At 38.1% G+C, this 20,956-nt stretch overlaps 1 protein-coding gene across 1 annotated transcript in view; it reads left to right on the top strand.

Moving 5' to 3' along the window:
* Positions 1-20,956, top strand: part of LOC137283386 (myocardin-related transcription factor B-like) — an 87,956-nt gene that overhangs the window by 4,561 nt on the left and 62,439 nt on the right. The window contains exon 4 of the mRNA XM_067814847.1: positions 10,304-10,333. The gene's annotated coding sequence lies outside the window, so the exon portion shown is untranslated. The remainder of the gene's footprint in view (positions 1-10,303; positions 10,334-20,956) is intronic.

Below are 20,956 nucleotides of genomic sequence, written 5' to 3'. Positions count from 1 at the left end.
TGGATTTGGCTGATTTTGTATCATTCATTTGTTGTGTTAAGCTGTTGTATGTGATTTTTGATCAGCTTTCAGTCTGTTTTGTAAACTGGTAACTAATGTTGGGATTTGGTTAAAATCCTGTAATTGATGATTGGTTCCTTACACGGAAAATAATTGGTTAGCATCATTTATCATATTTTCCTAGTTACGTTTGTTAATGCAAAAAAACAATAAAGAACAAACATTTAGTTCTTTCAGGATTTTTTTTTTTGTCAAATTCCTCAAAATGCTTTTGGAAATTTAACATCTTTTAAGGATGACAAGTTTGTTAGGAATATAAATTGATTGGAATCTTTAAGATAAATTCAATCATGATTTGGAACGAGCTTGTAATGGTTATGAAATGTATCCTACATATCAACCTTTTGAAAAATATTGTTAATGCATACAAGTGCTCCAAAATAGTTTGTGTTTTCGATTATTAGAAAACATGACAGATTGCTTGATCATTTGGTCACTGCTACCAATCTTCAATTAATTAAATTAATCGGAGCACTACTACTGGTAACATTTAACTACCATTAAAATATTAATCTAAATGTTACAGTAATATTATTATAAGGGAAGAATGGAAAATTAATTTGTTTGAAAACTGAGAACATGTAGCTTACTTGGCACGATGGCAGGGACTGGGAAAGGCAGGGGCCATGGGCCTTTTTGCACATTAGAATGAAAAATGGCCCTTTAAAATTTTGAAGTTTACTATTGATACAAGGGCAGTGCCCATTCTAAATTCAGAAAATGGCTTCTAATCCTGAAAAAGTTCTCTTTCCCAATCTCTGCTATGGATTGACTTGTAGATTAACGTTTAGCCTCATGTCAACAAAATGGTAATTTGTATTTCAAATAAGTAGTTGTTGGGAAATGTCATTTTTATTTGCTCTATAAATGAATGATATTGTTACTGATAACTGTAGCTATTTTTTACATCACTTTGGTGTATTGGCAAATATGAACAAATTGACCTGTCACCCCTGTGTTTTTGTGTAGTCTTAGTATTTCCGTCCTGAAAACACAAGTGATCTTGTCCAACTACATTAAATGTGACAATTGTCAAAACAAACTATTTTCAAACAACGTCACATTGCTTTGATAAGTAAGAGCATGCATCATGTGAGTAAGGTGAATAGGTGTTAGTATCAGAGGGACACATGATTTCGTAGCAGTTAATATCAACATTATTGAATGACATTTTGAGTAAACGTAATAAACTACATTCATGATGATACGATGGACGAATGATGGTAGCTCGCCTTTTGCACTGGACATACTGTTTGATACTGATTTTAAGGGTCAAGTTGAGATCTCAACTTATCCATGAGATTGGCTTAGCTACGGTCATATATGAGAAACAGTTGTCATGATATTCAATTTCGATTTACACACAGAATACAAAACAGTGCATCTTAGTTCAGAGGATGCTTCTGTTGATGACTGGATTTTCTGGTCTACACTTGATTATTTACAGACCATATGGCTGGAATAGTGCTAAGTGTGGCGTAAAACAACCCACGAAACCTAAAATATGTTGCGATCATCTTCGTAATCTATGAATGAAAATGTGACCACTCACCAGCGATGCAAAATATTGTGATGTTATTATTAATTGTTTTAATCTTTTTTTCAAATTTACCAGTCAAAATTTAATGAATTTAATCTATACATAGTTACCCGTTTTCCATCTCTATGATTTCTGTTTATACCCAGCCCACATTAAATAACTGAAAATTGCCTCTGTCTTACCAAGATTTTATTGGGAATGCAGAAACAGGGTAGAATCTTGGGCATAAGTATTCATATCTTTCTTGTCTGACCTGATTAACATATCAGTACCTTGGCAAGACAGGACCACTGCTTGCCTGGGATGTTAAGGATTCTTCATGTTTTGTGATGAGTTATGTCCCTTGCCTGGCAATGGCATCATTACCACTTGGAGGAAAAAGGGTGGAGGATAGTTCTGTGCTTGTCAGGAAATCTAACCTTTTCCACTATAAATGTTTGGATCCAGAATAGTGATACTGCTTGGTAGTTCAAATTTGTTAGAGCACATGAGGATTCCATTGATGAATATGTTAAGAGTTAAAGTGTTCTAACTTACCAGTCATTGCAACTGTACGTTTTAGTTATTTTAACAGTTGAATTGTTAATCAGTGTCTAAAAGTACTGAAGAAATTGAAGTTTGTTATCATACTAGTAATATGGAATTCTACCATCTCTTCACTTTTAATATTGGTGTGTTTCAGGAGTGTATTTTCTGTAATTTGTATTGTTATTGGTTAGGTGATGGTTATTATTGGATCGCAATGTTTAGAGTTTTGAGTGATAGTTATTATGGCTTACGTTTTGTATCATCGGTAATAGTATTTTAGCAGCACGCCTTTTAAGGTAGTGCTTTAGAGTTGCCTCCCTTTCATAACTGTTTCACTGAAAACCAAGACTTTGGTGAGTTGATATAAATATTTGTGACCCATTACTTTAGATTTGACTCAGTTGCATTGTACTAGAAACCTTAATTGTGAATCATTGTATCTTGCTCTTTGGTCAGTACACATTATTGAATATTTTACACTTGTCAGTGTTACATTTTGCTGGTCCATAGGAGAATCTTTATTCCTTTTGTCATGCCAAACGTTTAACTGTAACAGTAATATTTCATTTTTTTACTGGACTTTTATGTGATTGTTATGATATGCTGTGTTTTTGCAAGAGACTGATGGTATCAGGGCATTTATGTCATGGTATATTTTTTATATATATGTATATAGAAGGCATTCCTCAAAATTGAAGGTTTGAACAAGCTGGGTTAAGTGACAGTCAGTAAGGTAGAAAATCCACCCATCAGAAACCATGTTTATGATGGCATATAGTGTTTGTTACTTCGGAAATTAAGCGTCTTGTGAAAACATTAGTTGACTACATTGGAGACTTTTTACTTGGAGTAGTATGACCAGTTTTCAGAGTATTTATTTTTCAGAAGCTGCTGTGACTTAAAATTCTTCTCAGATATCGTCAGGTGATAATTATGAACTTTGTCCAAAGTTAATGATGAGGAGTTTGGTTGTAGGTCATTCCATCTGTGAAAAAGTAATTATGGAAAATGTCAACCGTAAGCAGAAGCTGGAGGGGTCGTGGATTCATCATGTGGCACAATACCTAGACAATTTGCCTATAATGTCAAGCATTGATCTCTTTTCTCAGGATTTAGTGACGTACAGTGTTAATGTTACAGAAATGGCACCCAAGAAGATCCGTTTTAAAATTGATCATTAGAAACGCCTGTTGTTAGTTAGAGGTAGTTATGGGGAAAGACAAGTGGTCAGGTTTGCTGACTTGTGAAATAATGTCATCAAATTCAACATTGATGCTCTTGATGTCAATCACTGTTTTGTTTGGGCCAGACTGGATTATTTACAGACTGATGTCATACAGCTGGAATATTGCTGAGAGTGTCACGAACAATATACAAGGGAACAGAAAAGACATTCGTCAACAATGCCAAACAATAGGGAAGGGTAGCATCAGCTTATATTTCAGCTCCTAGGGATTGATCTAGACCTGCTCACATCTTTATATGTGGTTTCAAGTCTTCCAGAAATGGCATTTAGAATTCCCAAATATTATGTCAAATTTCTGAATTCTTTTAAAAATACTAATTAATTTATGAAGATAGACCTATGTAAGCAAAATTGAAATTTTGAGCAATACAATGTTTTCCTTTCCAACCTGCTTGCAAGTCACAGTCAAGAGTTTGTTGTCAGATAGTTGTGAAAATGATCGGCCAGGTCAAGAATGGAATTCCTTATTATGATCAGATGATGGGACCATTTGCGTGGATATGTAAAACCGTTTAGTGTCCTTTCATATCTAAATGAGCCAGGGCAATCTGAACCACTTTTATACAATGCATTGGATTCTTAATAGCCAAGATATTGCCAGAAATAAATTGAAATATCCATTTTCAGTGTAAACATGGATGAGGAGGGACCATGTTGAAATGCTGAAAACCATCAAGCTTATCACATCCTTATCTGTTTCTGCAGAAACAGACGTGATCTTTAGCACTATCTTGATTTTATTCAAGTGAAGAGGTACAGGAATATAATGGAAGAGAAAGGTGGATGGCAGTCCCTGGTGATTGAGTGAGGCGGGGAATAGGGGAAACCAGCCTGTTCTTTTGAACGCATGTGCTTTCTACATTTACCAGCTCCAATCACTGGAGTATGTGGTTTTACCCAGCCTCAGATGTATAGAAAACAAACGAAGCCTCTGCCAAGAATTTCTTTTCTTCCATGAATATCATTGGAGGTTAGGTGGTCAGCAAGGTTTAATGCAGGTTTTGTTGTGAAGATAATGCTCGTAAAGTGTATCTTGCTGTGGTCAATGTGTGGAACATGACAAGGTGCGCTCGATGTTGGGTATATAAAGTGTCATATAGTTAAAGTCTACAACACATTTTTAGATCATTGTTATGAATTCATGTGGTCTGTATAACAGGACAGAAGTGTATTACTTGTGGAAAGTAGCAAACACTTGCACAACTCACTCAGGATAGGAAGTTAGAGTTTATATCAGCCCAGAAAATGATCTCTAGAGTTGCTATTTACCTAATATTAGAAATCCACAGATTTGTATGAAGCAGAAAGATGAAATGAGAACCAGTTAGTTTTTGCTTGAAATACTTTTTAGGTGCCCATTATTGATAATAATGTTTCATTGAAGTACTGATTTAAAAGGATGGAAATATGGACACAATAATAAAGATTAAACTTCTCAACATGCTCGAGTGAGTGAGTGAGTTTAGTTTCACGCCCCACTCAGCAATATTCCAGCTATATGGTGGCGGTCTGTAAATAATCTAGTCTGGACCAGACAATCCAGTGATCAACAACATGAGCATCGATCTGCACAAATGGGAACCAATGACATATGTCAACCAAGCCTTACCACCCTATCCCATTAGTAGCCTCTTACGACAAACATAGTCACCTTTTATGGCAAGCATGGGTTGATGAAGGCCTATTCTACCCTGGAACCTTTACGGGATAAACATGCTCAATGACCTCTGAAATAATCTGCATTAAAAATGTAAAAAGTTTCCTTTGCTTTCCAGGACAATAATTTTTTTATCCAGTGTTCCTCTGTGTAAACAATGAAAGTGCATAGTCTTGTTGGTGAGGCATGTTGTTTTCACTGTGAAGACTCAGAATCTATTGCCCACATGACTGCTGTCATTGTGATGACTATTGTCAGTGCCCCCCACAATGTCATATGGTTGGAATATTCCTGAAAACAAACATACAGTAAACATAGTACAAAACCCAACTCACTCATCCACTCTGTACTAGACTATTATTAGCAGCCCCATGAATAGACAGTGCTTCAGTTTTTTTTTTAAATTGGCAGCCACCACAAGTGATTTTCTTATGACAGTTATGCAAAGGTTATTGACATCATTTGTTATTTTCTTATTCGTCCATCAGGTTTCTTCTATAGCATGAAATTCTCAACAGGGGCAAGTTAATGCAATTATCATTTTATTTAATGTATTGCCACTGTTTCCAAGATTGGGTTCTGTTAAAAGATTTATGCTACAAAAAGCTGGTTATCAAATTTGCCTTGAGACTTTTTATGATTGCACAGCGCCTTTAAGAAAATGCAATGTTACGATTGGGATTGCTCTGTCATTTTGGGTTTTAATCATAAAAGCGGCTCAACACGAATATGTATTAGAGTCTGTACTTTACTGTAAAAGTGTAATCCCAAACACATTGTTTTAAAACATGGCCGAATCATTGATAGTTACAGTTTCTTCTCAAGTGGTTTGCTGCTACGTGCTTGCATATTCCTGCACAAATCTTGCTACAATTAGTTTGATGTTTTGTCTATTCAGGGTTTAAGTCACCAGTGAGTCAAGGACTCAACTGTTTCCTTGCTTTCTTGTAATTACTGTAAATATGAATAATTTATCAAATTCTCTTTCCAAATTTGTTGTGCTTGTTCATAGCAGTCATTTACTCTGATGATTTTACCCGTGAAGGTCCCGCAAACCCATGCTTGCCATAAAAGGTGACTATGCTTGTCGTAAGAGGCGACTTACGGGATCGGGTGGTCAGGCTCGCTGACTTGATTGACACATGTCATCGGTTCCCAGATGTGGAGATCGATGCTCATGTTGTTGATCACTGGATTGTCTGGTCCAGACTTGATTATTTACAGACCGACGCCATATAGCTGGAATATTGCTGAGTGGGCTGTAAAACTCAACTCACTCACTCACTACTCAGATGAGTTGTTCTTATTTGGTTTTTAGAATGTTCAGCATTGTAGCATGCTTTCCAGTATTGGTCATATTTGTAAAGAATGCCTCAGTCTTTAATGACCGGGCTGTACGTCTCTAATTACATTCTTAATGTAACAATCAGATTTGATGTTTAGACATGACTGCAATAATCATGGACCAGTCACATGAAGGACCGCAGGTTAGCCAGGTACTTCACTTGTCATGAACGTTCCATTCCACACAGGGTAAAATGTGTGAAGCTTGTTTCTTGTTCCCCCTTGACATTCTTACAGTAGTGGCATAAAATTACACTGCCCCACTAACAGTCACACAAAGAAGTACTTTAATATAAAGAAAAGCAACAAACAAGTGTCCATTTTTATGTTTGATTATTGTTCATGAATACCTAAAATAGGATGAATGTGCATCCACTTTACACAAAATTATAGAAAGGATGCAGGAAACCCCAAATACTGTGTCTGGAGATACACAGAACACCTACAGCACATCAAGAGTGGTTATCTGTGTCTCCTCAGTCACGTAACCAATTGTGGTAGGATTTGTACGAGTGTGTGCAGAAATAAAATTATAAATATGTAGTCAGAATCTTTTGCACGTGAAATTTTCAGTACAGTCCTTAATCTTGTTAAAATTTATTGTTTGTCTATATGTTGCCGTTTTGAGGTACTTTTTAAAATTATGTAGTTCAGAATCTATGCGTCCAAAAAATGTGTGTTTCTGCATGAACGCAAACACAGCGTGATCACTGATTCAAGGCTCTGAAGTCAGTACCTGAATGTACATGACACCATTTCAGTAGTTTACAGAACCTTATATTACCAACAATTACTTGTAAAATGTACTGATGTTGGTGCCCTGAATCTGCACTTTCATAAGTCAAGGTAAACCCTGCTAAAACAATATACTCGAACAATTTTAGCAGCACACAGACTTTAGGGGAATAAACTCCCTTATCGTTCACTTCACGCATCCATTTGTCCCACTGAGTATTAAATTGTGAGTACAGATTGTCTTGAAAACAGAAACACGATAATCTGTGTATGAAAAATGTAAACTTGTGTCCTTGAAGGGTATATCTTTCAAGCTCTAAGAAAGAGAAATACAGAAATAGAAATTTGGTGCATTACAGATGTGTAAACTGTTCTGATCTACTGCCAGGGAGATCTTATCTGTTTCTTCAAAGTGTCGGTGATCTGCACTGAATATGGATTCAAATTATGCATGGAAAATATCACAGTTAATGGGAATCCTCCTCTTAATATATACAGTAAAAGTGATCAATAAAATAATGAACTACCCAAATACCTGTTGGTTGTTTGAGTTTGGAGAATATGGAGGGCTGCCTTCGAGGTAAGATGGGTGTAGAATGTCTGAATGTGTTTAACAAATGTGTGTGATGTACCGGTATGTATTACAGTGCTGCCACTGATGTTGGATGTATGTTGGAAGCAGGAGAGAATCTGTGACTGTTTTGAAATGTAGACCTCCACAGGCTGTTGTGGCAGCTTATCATAGATGTGTGCTTAGAGAGATGTTCCACAGGCTGTTGTGGCATTGTATCGTAGGTGTGTGTGTGTGTTCAGGAAAGGGAACCCACAGGCTGTTGGTGCAATATATCATGGGTGTGTGTGTGTGTTTAGGGGATGCAGTCCACAGGCTGTTGTGGCAGTACATCATAGTTGTGTGTGTGTTAAGGGGAGGCAGTCCATAGGTTGTTGTGGCAATAGACAAAATTGGTGTGCACCTTTAGGGAATTGAGTTGACTGCAGACAAAAGGAAATTGGGAGGTATTGCCACTTAGTATAGCTTGTATGAGTGAGTTATTCGTCTCAAACTGAAGTGAAGATTGAGTATTGCTGGACGGGTGTGGCAGTGTGAGTCAGTTGGGTTTTATGCAGCTTTTGGCAATATTTCAGCTAATGGAACTTGTGTGTGCCATGTGGAAAGGCATATTGTCAAACTGGAGGGAATGAAGTGTGAAGGACTGATGGTTCAGCCACACAGTATGACTGTCTCAAGGCTGTGTCATATGGGTGTCAGTACTGCTGCACACTGATGTTGCATGAGTGAGGTACATGGTTGTACGCTAAGTGTCAGACTACATACAGGCAAGATGGAATGAGAAGTGAGAGTGATGGTGCCACTGACTGATGTAGTTGCGCTTGAATACAAGGAGAAAATAGGCTTGGTAGGAAAAACTGTCATTCTTGCCACATTTCCACAGCCAGGAGTAGTGCCCTGCCATTGTTTGAGTGATCTAACAACTGTTGAGGTGCTCTGTGGGCGCTTCTTCCTGAAACACCCAAATTAGAATCAAAAGATGAAAGATATGTGCTGCGTACCCTGGCACAGGCATAGGCGGTTCCTTGTGTTCCTTTGAAGCTTTTTAACATTGTTTAATGGCAACAAGGCCATTTGCTTGTTTTTGTTCAGTACCAAACACTCATGAAGATTACAGCTGAAATGACTCAAACATTCATGGCATGCTTTATACGAAAGATGATAATTAATCTCAGGCGTTTTTTTTACCCATGGTCTATTTTCTGCTAAATAATTCATCATCAAGCTGAACTAGTGCAGACAGAGTTATTCCCCCTTGATTACCTGTTTGAGATGCTTGGTATTTCCTCATAATCAGCTAATCTGAGACAGGCCAAGCAGTAGGGCATGACAGGAAGGGTATGGTTCCAGTTGTGCAGAATATAAGTAGCAGGTTTTATGGTTACAGAGCTGGATGTTGGTGAACATTGTACAGCATGTGGTACAGACCATGCTGACTTAAAGTGAAAGGTTTATTACCTGAAAGATTCATATGTAGTTGTAATGCATCACTTTGCAATATTGTGCCCAATTATGACAAGCTGTAAATATACAAATCTGGATCCGACATTTCTGTTATTTTAAAAGGTAAAGCAAGCAATTGAGGTACAATGATTTGCTGTCAAATAACTGGCAAAGCTTGACCACATTATCATTTGTCCACTTTTTGACAAGCATAGGTTTGGGTCCTTGAACCACTATGCTGATCAAGTTTGACTCTCTCTCACATGATGGAAATGTTGCTCAGTGATAGTACTTGTTCTCTTGTGAAATGTTTAGAAATAATGCTATTCCTTCAGCAGACACTGATTCTAACATAATAATTATAAGTGCAGTTTAGGCCAGACCAATTTTATTTCTTGTTTTAGATATTCGCCTGCCATATTTTTTTCAAGAATACGAAAAAAAAATGAAAATTAAGTTACCCCATAAAAAGCAAATAAAATCCTAATGTTTTTATTGGTTAAAAATGTAAACTCAGAAGAAAATACTTTTTAGGTTTGTTTTTTTTTACCCATGTTCACTTCATAAATTTTCAAAAGTAAAATACTTTGAGTATTTAGAAGGAATATCACTTTGATTGGAAACTCTGTTTTTATTTTTATTTTTTTTCCCGTCTGCCTTTAAGTTCTCAGAAGACAAAAATCTGTAAAGCAAGAAATAAAATGGGTCTGACCTTACCTGTCTTGGCAATAATAGGATATGGTAATGTGGCCCAAATCATGTTGTTTCACCTCTTTTGAGCAAAATGTATCTAACAATACATTACAGTGCCTCTAAATCATTTAACACAGAGACATTTCTGTTAGCTTAAACAGATTTCATTTGTTTTATGGCATTTCATAGGGAAGTATAACAAACTAAAAGTGATCAGGAAAGCAAAAAAAAAACATCGTAAAAAAGAAGAATTTTTGGGTGTAAATTCATTTCAGCAATTTGAAAATGTTGTTTGATTATCATTAATTTTGACACATTTCTTATGAGGCCTTTTCACTGTTATCTCTGGCATAAATGAACGCAACAAAAAGTATGAATCATGAACTTTTAAGAATTTGTGATGATTTATCAGTCAGGATTGGCAGTTGTTTTCAAGATGCTCTATTGACTACTGACACATATTCACATCTGCTGCTTTGTTTCCAGGGTGATCCGAGAACTGAGGCAAGACCAGTGGTGAGTTGATTTTACATTTGATCTCCCATGGGGGATCAGTATGTGTGTGTATATACATCTTATCAGATGTTTAGACTCACTTAGAACACTCACTACATGTTATGGATATACATAAGATTGATTTCTCCACTTACTTGAGGGAAGCAAATGTAAACCTTACGCAGATGAATTTGCTTGAGGATCATGCATCAAACTGCTTAAAGCATGTGCAAATATTGTTCATGTGAACAGATGCATTTTGGTGTAAAATCTTAAGAATTCACCAATTTTCACTGATTTTTATCATTTATTGAACCCATGACAATAATCTTTTTCAGTGTTACAAATCTGTTTTTGACAATACATCAGTTCTTGTGTAAACAGTACCTTTAAGCAATATGGAATATTTTGCATCTTATAGCTTCATATCCATGATTCATTACCTATCGTAAATCTATCTGTCAGTTTATGACCTGGCCACATGCAATAATTCTGTTGGAATTCTACAGATAGTTTCATGATGTAATAATCCAGTGATCAGAACTTTTCACTTGTGAATTGGTATCAGTGCTATCACATGCAAGACAACTTTGTGTTCCATGTCATAATGCCTCTGGTACGACCTTCACATTTGTAAGATGTTTACTGAGGTTGATTATTCAAGATTTTCTCGAGGGTATAAAGCACACACTGGCTCTACCTGTGGATATACAGGTTGGCATGTCTTGAAGTGCGTCTCACATTTGCCCTGATTAAAGATCTTGGTTTCTGTGCAACCATGCCGGTGTGTAGGGGAAGTGAATGTCTTAGAACTGCTCCACCTTGGGCTTTCGTCCCACATTAGGTGAAACACTGGTGTTACCAACACACTGTTGAAAGCGTCATTAAACCTACACACTTGCTAACTCTACCTGTGCAGCACCAGTGGCATGAGTTCCCCTTTCGTCTTATTACGTGCATAGTCCTGGCTGTTTTTTATGTGTAACAGTTGTTACATGTTGCAAGTCATCAATACCCTCCCACCTTGAATCAATGAAGACATTCAAGTCTATGTCTTCCATCAAGGTGGCAAGGGGGAGCAGGAAAAACATGAGGAGGGGTTGAAGATGAGAGGAGGGTGGTGAAGACAGGAAGAGGGGTATTAAGACAGGAAGGGGATGACAGTAGGAGGGGAATGAAGACAGGGGAGGGGAAAAGACAGGAAGATGGGCAAAGGTGAGAAAAGAAAGTGTGAAGACAGGAAGAGGGATTGAGGACAGGGGGAGGGGAAAAGACAGAAGGATTCAAGAGGGGGTAAAGACAGGAAGATGGGCGAAGGTGAGAGAAGAGGGTGCGAAGACAGGAAGACGGGTTGAGGACACTGGGAGGGGGAAAAAACAAAAGGAGGGGGGTGAACACAGGATGAGGGTCGAAGGTGTGAGAGGAGAGGGTGAAGACAGGAAGAAAGGAATGACAGTAGGTGGGATGATGACCAAAAACTGTTGGGGAGGTGAACAAGAAGGAGGGGAAGGGAATGGTGGAGGTGGATGTGGAGGTGGAAGGGGCTAAGTGGGTCACAGTTGATTGTTGAGGAGTATGGGAGATCAGAGTGGGAGACAGGATGGCGAATTGGTTATGCTTGTCTGCTGGATTAGTGGATTGAGTGGTTTGTGGTAGAGCTGGAATATGATTTGGAAGATGTTAGAGCAATGGATGGGCAAGTCAAGGTCAGATTGGAGCATGTGCTCAGTCAATCAGAGTCTGTTCCCCTCTGGGATACTTCACAACAAAACATTAGCATGTTTGTAAATGAGGTTGTGAATGAAAAATGAGGATATGAACCCTCACGTGCATGAAAACTATGCACTAAGGAGCCCTCTCACAAGCAGGCCTGGTCCTATCTCTATTGCCTCAAGAGGTGGAGGTATCTGTGAAATCGGATGTCTTGTTTTGTCATCTAATCCTAATCTTAATAAGTATTTTACTTTAAAAACATTCTGACTTTTATAATATTTTCATGTTGCAAAGATGTCTAGAAATAAAACATATGCCATCAGCTTGAGTCAGTTTACAGAATTTTCAAGTTACCTTAAGCATCTCCTGACAACTTGAAAGGCAGTATTTAAAATTTCATGTAATGTAGCTGTTGGTTTTGGAATTCGCATTGTCGTCTCAATTTAATATGTTTCAGTGACGGTAATGTACACCACTCCCCCAAAGAAAGAAGATAAACTTATAGAACACCTGATTCTTTCATGTCACTGTAATTAATTTGTCGTGACTGTTTTGAGTGAGTGACAGCAAATATAGTTTTACACCACTTTGAGCAATATTCCAGCATTATGGGAGGGGACATCAGAAGTGGGCGTTGTACCCTTGTGGGGAATCGAACGTGTGTTTTCAGTAGGACAAGTTGATGCTTTAACCACTAGACTACCCGACTGCTCCTCAATGCTGGTGTATTGCAGCATAAAGATTTCCACTGTAGGATGTTCTTTAACTTGTAAGGGGTATATATGGGACAATAATCTAAATAGTTCTTACTTCAAGCTACAGTAGGGAGATATTGTATGTTATTCATGCCAAGCCCTGCATTGTTACAGTGAAGCTTTCCAGTTTCTTTGCTGTGCTATGTATGACTGTTGACAATTTTTCAATCATAACATTTGTTTTCCATGTTTATTTGACAGCAATCACAACCTATGTCAAAAAACCTTATTTGAATATTGAATGAATCACTCCTAAAATGCTTATAGTCAATAATGCTGACAGATACATAATTTACAGAAAGAAATTGGGGTAATTTTTAGTTTTGGTTTTGTTGTCTACCAAGATGGCTGGCATTTATCTAAACACTACTTTCCTGAGGTTTGCTTTGAAGATGTAACATCCTAACATATACATTTCCACATACTGAACGTGAAATAGTCACAAAAAAATCTCCAGATATTTCTGTTAGCCATTAAGTATTTACTCAGATGTCGTTGCTCACATCAAGTGCTGATAGTTATCATTGGGTATTTAGTGTGTTATACTCCCATGGGTTCAGTCAAATATTTTACCCCAATGAGATTGCATTGAAGAAAAAAAAAAAGTAGAATTCTGCTTGAAATGCTTTTTCAGGTGTCTTCTAATTTTGTCTGTGATATATAATTAACAATCAGTGAGATGTAGCTTTATTTTTTATGCCATATTCATTACCCTAGTGTTCATTTATGCCCAATGTCTGCATTCAATCATCTGTACGAAATACAGGTATTCAAGGTAAAGAGAATACTTTCAGTAACTATGCAGTACTGTTAATTTATTTGATTGTTGGATTTTTTATGCATATATGTGTATTCAGTCAGAATTAATTTGGTTACAGTGATACATTTGTGCATTTTACTCAACTATGCAAGTTTACCACAGAACTTAAAATACTTAAATGTTAAACCATGTGAGGAAAAACATGAATTTCTGTTATTCCACAAAAGTCCTTAATTTCATTGTGCATGATATGAAGCATGTTATCAAGGGTAAGGACAACCAGCTTACTAATGTGTGATGTAAGTACCATATTTTGTTAGATCACGAAATTCTGGAATCTGTAACACTAGCAGCCAATAGGTCAGGCACCTAAGCATTCTTCCTCCCGCATATAAGAACACACTAGTGTTACTTTCCCCACTGTTTCATGGTTTGTAGTTAGTGTTTGAGAAATTAGGCTACACATTCCCAGAAGAAGGATCGAGATAAAGCTTATGTCTGTTGTCTTGTTAGATCATGCACTTACTCTTTCTACCTAAAAATAGTCCTGTCTCTACAGTATTGGCTACAAGACCAGGAAAAAACTGGGTTCATTTAGTGACTGATGTATTGTTGCAGTGTAAGCAGAATTGTTTATTTGCACCTATAGCCCTGTAGGACAGTAAATCATATGGACAGTTTGTTTGTTTCTGAATATTCTAGTCAGCAACTGTGGTTAATCACTCAGTATCAGATTTGCCCAGCTTTTACCTGATTCAGATCAATCCGTTGTCCAGTTAAAAACTGTGAGTGTGAAGCCCATTTCTGGTATACCCTGCATAATATTGCAGGAACATTGCCAAAAGCAATGTACCACCACACTCACTCACGAACTGTATTGTCTACAGGCTTCTTAGACAAAAGGGGTCCACGGACCTCTGGGATGCTGAGTGATTGGCCGTTGATGCCTCGAACATAGAGGTCACTATGACCTTCAATGTCATAAGTGGATTTTAGGACATCTGTAATGTGGAACTTGATGATTCAAGTGTCTTCTGTCGAGTGTGATGCTCCATGGAGCTATTTGATCACAGTTACTCTCAGATATCTATGATTCAAGCACACCTTTAGAATCTCTTGTTGTTTTAAGTGCCCTGTAATGAAAGTGTCATCTGTGGACGCTGTGGTACAGGGGTAGTCTGCAGACTATGATCCCTGGAGTGTGCAGGCTCTGTGATCCCTGGAGTCTGCAGGCTCTGTGATCCCCAGAGGTCTGCAGATTCTGTGATCCCTGGTGTCTGCAGGCTCTGTGATCCGTCAAGGTCTCCTGATTCTATTATCCCTGGAGTCAGCAGAATCTATGATCTTGAGGTCTGCAAATTCTATGATCCCAGGTGGTCTGTAGATTCTGATACCCCAGGAAACCTTGGTCCAGAGGCAGACTGACCAAGGGTGGTCCACAGACATCTGTGATGCTGGGGCGGTCCACAAATGAGTGAGTGAGGTCCATTGGGTTGATTTGTAATATTAATGATGATATACCAAGCTGAAACTCAATTCCTGATTTCAAATGCTGGCTTATAAAATAATATTTGTCTGCAGACCTCTAATATCCAGGTGTGACAGTCATGGACAGGGCAGTATTGTTCAAGAGCACATAACTAGTATCTCTATAAATATTTTTGCACCAAGTGTCCTAAGAAATGTTGTTCTAAATAAATAACCATACACGTCACAACAGTTTCCAGCCTGGAAATCCTGGCTAAAATAAACAATGCATTTTCATATTTATGTGAATTGTCAGAGCTGTGAAGTAACAGCTCACGTTCCGTGACTGAAACACAAAACAAACCAAGGGAGTCAATAACACAGCGGGGTAGTTATGATTCATATTGCATCAGAAGGGATGTGTTAAGATACCAATATCAACTAGGAAGCCAGTTGTGGCACAGGTTGGATGTGATTGATATCGCACTTCTGTTGGGATTTAACCACTTGTCTGAAAGATGTCAGTACGAAACCTCAGTTGTTTTTTTATTCATATGTTGCACAATACAGCTCATGTAACTTAGTCAGTTGGCAGCTTTAGCATGATAGGATTAAAGCACACACTGCTATCCTGTGTTTAAAATATTTGGCTGATGCTGTTAAGATATGATTTTGTCAGTCATGGTTAATTTGTATCCAGTTGTTATCAGGTGTTCCTGGGGCAAGAAACACTGCTGTGGCTTGTTTGATACATCCTGAGCTAATATGTTGTTGTATGGAGATTAGTTATATAGCAGAAAGAAAGCAGACCTGGGTTAGAATTGCTCTTCAGCAACCTGTACTTGGGAAAGGAGTATCAGCATTCTGTGGTCAGGTTTGATGGCTGGCATAGTATCTAAGTTGTAAAGGACCCATGAAGATCTGGTTTAGAATTTATCTTCAGTAATCCGTGCGTGTAACTCACTTGTAAGAGGCAAGTAACAGGATCAGGTGGTCAAACTCGCTGGCTTGGTTGACACGTCATCATATCCCAATTCTGTTGGTTGATGTTGATCATGTGGTCGACTGGTCCAGAGTTGATTAGTTACAGACTGCTATCATATAGCTCGAATATTGCCGAGTGCATTCATTCACCTAGTTGTAAAGGTGAGTGCTCCTGATGTCAACCATTAGATTATGTGGTCAACACTTGATTATTTGTAGTTCCCCACCATGTTGCTGGAATATTGCAGTGTTAAACAATAAACCGAAAACTTTATGGGAATATGAGAAAAGTATCAACACAAGGCCATAGTATGTGAAATAACTAAGATGAAGATATAAATGAGTAAGAATAAACATGCCAATTGAAAATGTTTCATCATCAGAGAGGCAGGTGTACCAATCAAGCAATGTATGTCTTAGGTAGATTGTTAGTGTTTGAGACCAACAAAGTAGTGGTGTGAAGTCTACCAGGGTGACAGGATTGGCCACCAGAGTTGGGGTAGATACAGCAGCGGAGGGAACCACTTGTCGTAGAAGTGATCAGGACATGAGGCACATCTTCTATACACTCGTCTTACAAACACTTGTAGTTTCGTCCACTCCTTCTTTCTCAAACACACTGTATTTACTGGCATGGCAGGTAGTCAACAAAAACAAGCATGCTAAATGGTGCAAAGCCTGACTCTTGATCCCTAAATGTATTGAATTTGGGAGGTTTTATTTTATAGACTTGCTTACAGCTGAAACACCAATGCCAGATTTGGGTGCAGTATATTCGCTTATTAACATAGTCTCGGGTGCACTGTGATGTTTGTTACATTGTAGTTTAATATTAGAGGGGAAACAGCAAGATATGTATGGATGCAGTCATGCTCATCAAATACTTGACATACCTTATGGAAGGGTTATTACTGAGACAAACATTATTTTATAAGCCACCATTCAGCTTGGTATATATGTCTACCCAGTGGACCAAAGTAACATTGTCACTTTCTGCCCCTGCCAATGTTTCTGAACCATGCATGACATTCTTTAGCTTGAGAAAAACATGAAGGGCCACTTACTAGTTCGTAAGTCTGTATTTTAAAGTGAAGAATGAGTTTCAGCCTGGCCTTTATCAATTAATGTAACAAATGTATCAGAGACCAAAATAATCATAAAAATACCACAAAGACTGTAGAATGATAAGGTTTTCTTCTATCCCAGCCATTGTTACTGAACCATGCAGCTTGTCTTATCATATATCAGGCCTATGTGGCAGAAGTAGCTGTGATCCTCTGCTATGACAGCGAAGTCAGCCTTCCATCCTGCAACATGGCATCTGTTTACAGGTAGCAGGCATTTCAAACTTACACAGCATGCATAAGGAGGGTCAGTCAAACATTTCACTCTCCTCGGGACATATGACACAGATTTGTGTTAAACAATATGTCTGCCTTCAGAGACCATCTTGAAGATTAGTGAGAACCCCTAACATTTATTTCAGGGTTCCCAACATTTGATATCAGCTGTTTGTCTACAAATTACACAACTTTACATTAGTTGTTGAAGTTTACTGTACTTAGATCCCTGTTGTTGTTCTCTAAAACATTCTGCTAATTGCTGCTGAAACATGTGTAACTTTGTCAGGACTAACTGGTGGAGTCTATAAAGTTGTGAAACTGAATTCGGCATTGTTAGAATCGGGCCTGAAATTCATTAAGCTGATTTTATGTCTTGGGAAAAAATACAAGTTTGAAGTTTGACAACTGAAAAAAGGGGCATGTGTAATTTCAGCTGTTTTATGTCGACAAAAGAAATGCATCTGCTCACTGCTAATTTCCTCAATGCACCAACTGCAAATTTCCTCCTACACTAGAGGAAAGATTTCATAGAGATGGGATTTTCTGCATTTAATATTTACTGCTCAAAATTGAGGATGACAGTCATGTGATAGAAATAAGATATATATTTTCTTTAGGTGAGAACCTTTACATAAAAGAATCTGTACATAAGTGCATTTCACTTGTTCAACTGAATGTTTAAAATCTCATTGGAACCGATAAGATGTTTTTATTTTATCTGAGATCCCATTCATTACAATTACACCTGGTATTCATGTAGTTAATGACCTTTTGTATGTCAGTCTGTATTTGGCTGACTTGGATCCAGGCAGTTGGTTGTGTTTATGCTAACAGGAACATGTAGAATGTTGTGTGGAAGTAACACCCTTGTGATATCACTGACGGACACTAGTTAGATTAGATTCACTTTGTAGGAGAGATTACACCGCTATAACTGACATTGTTAGTAGGACGGAGACCACCCATGTATCCATGGTAGCTTTTGGATGGAGAAAGAATAAGCTGAAACAGTCTCTGAGGAAATAATGGCTTGTCCAGCTTCAAGTTCAAAAAGTATCTAGCAGGTTTATCTTTATGATGTGAATCTGAATGATCTTCAGCAGACTTGCACATGTCTCCTAAGTGAAAATCAATAGTTTAAATGATAAGTTCTAGAAAAATAGGGTGGTCAGCCTCGCTGACTTGACTGACACATCTGCATCAGTTCCCAGTTGTGTCAATTGATTCTCATGCTGTTGATCACTGGATTGTCTTGTCCAGACTCAATTATTTACAGACCACCAATTATAGCTGGTCAGACCAACTGACTTGGTTGATGCATATAACCATATCCCACTTGTGCAGGGCATGTTGTCATCCTCTTGTATCCCAGGAGCAGTTGTTATCAGATCATTTCTAAGTATCTGGAATATTGCTGTATGTTAAACAACAACAACCTACCAATTTGTTGTAGGATCAAGATAGACAAGTTTTATAGGGTTAAGCTCCTCCAACTGGAGGAAGTGGGGTAGTATAGTGTGTAAAGCATTCATTTGTTATGCTGTAGACCCTGGGCTCCACATGGCTACAGTGTTTGAATCCTCTTTCTGGTGTCCCCCACCGTAATAATTATGGAATTTTGCTAGAAGTATTTTAAAACCAAACTCAATCACTCACTCAGTGGTGCCTTTTTGATCTCAGTGGGTTTCACCAAAGTGATTTAGAGAATCCCACCCAAGTAACAACTGATATCAAATAAGTCAACACGAGTTAATAAAACAACAAATATCCAAGGCTTGCCCAGGTGGTTATCCCCCCAGCATGTAATGCGGGGGGATATAGTTGACGCCTCGTCTGTCCGTCCGTCTATAATCATTTTGTTTCCGGAGCATAACTCAGAAACCATTCAATATTTTTAGACCAAACTTGATAGATATAATGATCTCAGCCTATAGGTGTGCCTTTTGCTATGTTAGTCTAACGGTGGGGCGGAGCATAGCTCGAAAACCGTTCAATATTTTTCTGCAAAACTTGGTAAGATATGTGTGGCAGGCCCCAAAGTGGTGCCTTTTGGTATTTACAGGTTTTTGTGATTTATTATTTTCTGGATTTCCATGAAAATGTGTCGGACTTGGTCTCAAAATGGAGGGATGTGCTTCGTTTCTGGAGCATAACTCAAAAACGTTCAATATTTTTCAGCAAAACTTGGTAGATATATCAATCAGAGCGTAAAGTGGTGCCTTTAGCTACTTACAGGTTTTTGTGATTTTTTAGTTTCTCGGTTTCCATAGAAGCGTTTTGTACTTACTCTCAAAAGTGAGAGGCGTGTTCCTTTTCTGGAACAGAACTCAAAACCTTCTTAATATCTGTCTGTGTTACTTGGCAGATATGTGTGGCAGACCCCAAAGTGGTGCTTTTTGCTATTTACATGTTTTTCGTATTCATTATTTTCTCCATTTCTATGGAAACATTTCGGACTTAGTCACAAAATGGAGGCATGGGCTTCGTTTCTGGAGCAGAACTCTAGAACCTCTAAATATCTGTGAGTAAAACTTTGTAGATATGTTTGGCAGACCCCAGAGCGGTGCCTTTTGCTATTTACAGGTTTTGTGATTTATCATTTTCTTGGTTTCCATGGAAACATTTCGGACTTAGTCTCAAAATGGAATTATGGGCTTTGTTTCCAGAGCAGAACTCAAAAAAACTTGGTAGATATATCAATTTGCTATTTCCAGGTTTTAGCGGTTTATCATTTTCTCAGTTTCCATGGAAACGTTTTTGACTTCCTCTCAAAAGTGAGAGATGTGTTTCGTTTCCGGAGCAGAACTCAAAAACTTCTTAATACAGTCATTCCTCGCAATAACGCGCTCTGCGATAATGCAGGTTAGGTTAAACCCGGGGGTAATCCGTGGCTCCCATAAAAAGGTTGTACTGCGATCACACCCCTTCACGAAATCGAAAACAGCTCATCAACAAATCTGCTGCTGCGCTCTTATAACTTACGTAAACTAGTGAAATTCAGTGCGGATGGCAACTGACAGTGTTTATCGTACGTATCTATTGTGTTTCACATGCTTAAAACATGCAGGATTTCTCAATAATAATCATACCAACATCGTAGCAGTAACTTATGAAAGACAAGACATGCCATCAGTCGAGTTACGACGAGTACTTACAATGTTTGCTGTGATGCAACACACCACGCTTTAGCGTGGTAAGACACAGTCATCCCAGGATTAAATTCAATCCCAATTTTATTTATTAAAACTGTTGACAGAAACAACGGAAACACCGTGAGAGCATTACCTCATTCCATACACGTACAACTTCCACTTACCTCATTCGTGAGGGTCTGTTTTTCGCGCCTACCCCGATAGCACCAATTTCACATTATTCTTAGCAGTCACCAACAGATTACAGTCTCGTAATCCATGGACTCTGAGACCCGCGTTATTGACTCACTGAAGTCAGTTTCAACAATTAAATGGGCAAAATTTTGTTGTTTTACAATCAAAGTTGCAAGTATTGCGGTCAGCGGTGACTTGTCAAACTGTCTCCTACGTAAATTGTATCAAGACAGGTAACGGCCTGTGTTCATTGTTATGTTAAATATGTTTGCAGAAAACTCGCATTATATACTAGC

The sequence above is a fragment of the Haliotis asinina genome, chromosome 5 (assembly GCF_037392515.1).
Source record: "Haliotis asinina isolate JCU_RB_2024 chromosome 5, JCU_Hal_asi_v2, whole genome shotgun sequence".
Taxonomy (NCBI): domain Eukaryota; kingdom Metazoa; phylum Mollusca; class Gastropoda; order Lepetellida; family Haliotidae; genus Haliotis; species Haliotis asinina.
Note: the sequence above shows the minus strand (reverse complement) of the source record. Positions and strands in the feature narration are given on the sequence as shown.